This window comes from Asparagus officinalis, chromosome 5 (assembly GCF_001876935.1).
Source record: "Asparagus officinalis chromosome 5, Aspof.V1, whole genome shotgun sequence".
In the NCBI taxonomy this organism is placed as follows: Eukaryota; Viridiplantae; Streptophyta; class Magnoliopsida; order Asparagales; family Asparagaceae; genus Asparagus; species Asparagus officinalis.
The window spans coordinates 27,406,169-27,411,116 of NC_033798.1; the positions used below are offsets into that span (position 1 = coordinate 27,406,169).

General features: G+C 40.6%; 1 long non-coding RNA gene across 2 annotated transcripts in view; it reads right to left on the minus strand.

Annotated features, from left to right (window-relative positions):
- Nucleotides 1-3,486, minus strand: part of LOC109843014 — an 8,497-nt gene extending 5,011 nt beyond the window's left edge. The window contains exons 1-3 of one of the 2 annotated variants that reach the window (XR_002247484.1): nt 3,124-3,486; nt 2,908-3,034; nt 67-426 (exon numbers count right to left, since the gene is read on the minus strand). This is a non-coding gene — a long non-coding RNA (uncharacterized LOC109843014). Of the gene's footprint in view, nt 1-66; nt 427-2,907 lie in introns of both variants that reach the window. The other variant, XR_002247483.1, reaches the window with a different exon arrangement.

The window sequence follows — 4,948 nt, forward strand, 5'->3', positions numbered from 1 at the left end:
CAAAAAGCACACGTCATTAGAATGCTTATTCATCAAAACAAAATGACGGCAAATAAGGGAATTTACCTAAAGCGACCATATACTCGGCCACTGGTCCATGTGTTGGGGCCTCAAGAGAGTTTTCCTTCCCCAGTGATTCCAAGCTTTGGTGCTTGGGCTATTTTCGGGGTGGCGAAGGCTGTCGTAGTCTCTTCCCATGGGTATCTCCTCTTGCCACTTCACAGTGGGCTGACAACAAGCCTACACGATGGTGTCTTCTCGAAGGGTACGTCCGAATCATAATCATCATCCTTGCGTTCACTGTTCCCCAGAGTCTAGGTCCTCTACTTTTGGATCCTTTCTTGGAAGCTTCTTATATATTTTCGAATGATGCACTTCAATCTAGTCTTGTTAATCTTGAACTGTGGGCTGGTGACATTCACCGCACTATACCATTTACAAAACACCATAGTCATATAATAGTCACGGGTTTTGTACAACAATATAAATTGCACCAATACACTTGGCAGCAAAGTGATACCAAGCGTGGGCTCTGTCTACCAGACTCCTCAAGCACAATAGCCCGGTATTGAAATTACCAACACAGAGTTGGTCACACCTGAACTGTCATGCAAAGTAGTAGGGACATAGGGCTCAATGTAGCACTCCATCCCATTTAATCGAGCAACGAGATGCCCAGGCCTAATATTTACTAACCAGTTGAAACAACCATTGGCTAAACGAGTAAACCCCTCATCTCCAAGGCTACCCTCAAACTCATCATCAAATTTAGTCCCAGTGATGTCAGGGGAGCAGCATTAGAGGTAGTATTTTTCCTTATTCTGCACAATTCAACTAATCCCCATAACATACTTAACTATCCATTTCAAGCTCTCTTATTGCTACATCAACAAGACATCATTCTCACATCTAGTGGTGGCCAACATAAGTGAGGAACAGTGGACTATATACCATACCACTAGATAGGTATATGACAACTCCACAGGTTGGGCACCTCTTTCTTCAAACAACCACCCTTCTGGTTCAAATACACTACTATCAACTCTCTCAATCCATGATGAATGCAGCTGATTATGGCTAGGATATGGGCTAAATTGTACCTATGTGCAAGTAAAACTGCTGGGTACAGAACCTTGAGGGAGATATAGTCCTTCGGCCAAGATGCCACAGCATGTCCTTTCAATGAGATTGAAAGGAAGCCGGCAAGTAAAGCTTAAGTAGTTTCCTAGTGATGGAAACTCTAAAACGTGTCCCCTGCTTTGAACCCACACTCATCTGAGTCAGTGGTGTGAACAATTGGACCATGCTTAAAAATCTCAGTCTCCACTTCAAGACCAGAGCTCAATGGGATAGGCTCCACATTTCCTTTCTTGCTCATATTTTTTAAAAGATATTTAGCCTAAGAATCACGAGCAACATGAGAGCCATGGGCCACACCCATAACCATTTGATGGCAGATATGGAAATAGCAAACTAGCTCCTGGAATGTCTCGAAAACATGAGCATAAAATACTGCCCGATTCCGTATTTGTGGGGAAGAATTCTTTTTATGATCACTCCCCCATCAGAAAGCCCCATCGAGAATTGGGGAACTTCTCATAGTTCATGCAGGGCTATCGTTATCTCCCTTGCTAGAGTGAAGAAGATGTTGGTATCAATATTATACAGCTCAAGAATACTTTATAATACTAATGAATAGATCTCAACGGAGAATCTCACATAGTAGAATAGAGCCCTAGTATCATCAATATATCTTCAAAAGTAGTAAGGGCAAATTCAACCATCATGGCCCACTACTTCGACTCAGTAGCCCTAATCCACCCAGAGATCTGACATCCTATTCTAGGTATTGCCTATTAATCTTAGCAAACTAGTTGTCGAACATGTTAGGGACCACTGGAATCTCATTTGGAAGAGTATTCTCCTTAATAAACCCTAGAAGAAGATCGAGAGCACTGAGACTATAGCATCCTTATTAGAAGAAGCCTCCCTCCTGCTTCAAATTACCCACCACCACACTATCTTTCTTGTAAGTAATAGAGAATGGCATATAATGAGGACCGACTATGCATTGCAAATACATGATTGACACCAAATAGGAAATTTGACTTTTCGCATTGATCCTCTCTAGGAATAGAGATCTTTGCATCCATAATGTGTTCTCTCAAAGTGGCATCACTACCACGACTAATAGCCTTCACATGCTCTTGGCTACTCTCCTCATAAAATAGAGGAACTTTACCCCTAAATACATCCAGCATCAATGGATCTTGAGTTCCACTATGGCCTAAATGGTTACATTTACTGACAGACATATCTGGTAGAGGAACTACACAGAAAAAAGAGACTAGTCAAAGTATAAACTCAAAATTTAACTAAATGCTGAGTTCTGCCTAGGGTCAAAACTCACTATAGTCATAATTGAGCTAAGCTCACTCATGAGAAAAGTTTGCCCATCACAAAGCAAAGAAAATTGGCCAAGTGTTACAAGCCTAGACAAAGTTTGCCCCTGTAGTAGCGAACCTCGCATGAATGAAGGTTGCCCAAAATCCAAACATGCTAAAACAACATACATCACTCAAGCAAAGTCCACTCAAAAGCTAAACAGGCTAAAATAGTTGTTCTCACTGAAGCGAAGTTTGCTCAAAAGCTAAACAGGCTAAAACAAAAAACGTCGCTCAAGTAAAGTTCGCCATGAGAAGCATCATTGATGGTGACTATCAAAGTTTTGCTATCACTGGCAAAGCTAAGATTCACAGCCAAATGCAGCCAATTAAGCCTCGCCATCAACAGTGAAGTTAACCCTAGAGACTTAAAGCATTTTTCAAGCCGGTAAATGCCATGTTGGCAACCAATAATCTTATCATTGATGGAGGGGCTTAAAAGAATGGGTTCGTAGGAACTTACCCGACATCATCTCCCACTGTGATGGTGCAGCAATGGTGCTCGGCCAACGAGATCCACTAGCAACTTTTTTCCCTTGACAAGTTGATGATGGGGAGCCATTAGGACCTTGAAAGAGCATTTGGAAAACCTAGAAGATTTCAAGGATTTAGGGTTTTAGAAGGCAATTGGAGAAGAAGAAAATGAATAGTCTATTTATAGACCTTCAGCGAACCTCACCCTAAACTTTGCCCAAGAGTGATCCGCACCTAAGAATCAAGGGACAAGATAGGGAAATTTAAATTTTAAAATCATCTAAACGAACTTCGGTGATCAACTAAATGAGCTTCACCAAATGTTGAACAAACTTTTCCTGAGATCCAAAATTGAGCAAATTTTACCCAATTTATGGAATGCTATATGTGGCAAACCTCATTCAACGATCCTCGTCTACATAAAGCCTAAGCTCTGCCTTAAATTCAAGAGATGAAATACGTAGCGATCAAACACACAATGAGGAACAGTTTCACGAAAACTTCATTCTTCCATTGATTATAAGTCCTTCTTCTTACAAGCAATTCCAGTCCTTCAAGTCACAAGACAACTGAGGAATAGAAGGAAAATTAGCAAGCAAATGTGAAAGACTAATCACTCTCTAAGTCCTAACATGTGACGCCTAATCACTCTTTGAATCCTCACTTGTTGAACTCTAAGGATCCTTTTTGAGGCGCCATCAAGGCCTTCAAACGATCCTATGTAAAGTTTAACACTAAAAGTTCCACACATCCCTATCACAATTCACTTTGTGCTACTCCTTCAACAAGTTCTCGATAATTTTCTCGAGACAAGCCTTCTTGGGCAGCAACAAGTCCACCAATTAACGAAGGATCTCAGTCTCCTTCATAGATACACTATCAACTAAATCCAACTCTTGCCTAAGCTGTTTGATTTTGACTTCTCTATCAAAGAAGAACTATGATCGAATAGGAGTAGATTAAGAGTAGGAAGATGAAGGAAATAGGAAATGAAAGTGCTATTTATAAGCCTTTTAATAAATTTGTCCAAAAAATCACTCCTTACAAGAAGTGACTAGCCCACTCAAAGGCTAAGAGGTATCCTCAGAGTAGGTTGTTCAGCAAATTTCTAGTCGTAGGTTATTCAGCAAATCTCACTAGAAATTTAACCACTAAGAGTGGTCTTGACAATAGATCAAGACACAGATCTAGAAGCAATAGCCTCAGTGACTCTCATCGATTAGCGAACCTAAGCTAACTCTGCCAAAATCCATGGGTAGACGAACATCGCTTCACTTAAGTTGTTTCCTGAGCCTCGCCCAAATTCAAGGGTAAGTGAATTTCAAACTCTCTATAGAAGAGCACATAAATACAACTAAGCATTCAACCAAGATGAATCCACAATGAAAGAAGCAACATTTAATAATACACCTCTGGCAAACGAGTAGTAAAATGGAAGTAGATCTAGCCTAGGTAAGACAATTATAGTTATGTTTAACAATACACATTTGGCTATTACCCAAAGTATTTCAATTACCGCTACAAGGCAAAGGCAAGATGTCAAAACATTAGGGGGAGCGAGGGTCTTGTAGATGCTCAAAATATACAAGCTCTCTCCTAGACCAATACTCAGCACAAATAACACGAATCTAATACTTGAACCCAGCATGAGTTTAAGAAGTGAATGACAATGAGCTTAAAACTTTAGATGGGACCAAATAGGAGCCATGGCGAAGCTGGTCCAAGTAATAGCAAAGATCGTCCAAATTGCAATGGCTCCCAAGACCAAGTGAAAGTAAATCTTCAAGCGAAGTTCACTCAAAGTGAGCTTAGCCCAAATAGCCTATGTGGGCCATGCCACCCATAGTTCAAGTGAAGTTTGCTAAAACGAGCTTTGCCCATGACAGTTATCAGTAAACTTCACGCATAGCCATTTTAAGAGCTATTTTTATAGAAACACATCATTATCTCCTTAAGTTAATGACCACTAATTCATATTTAATGGCCTCCCCCCCTCCCCCCCCCAGATTATTCAATTTTGGCATCTTATG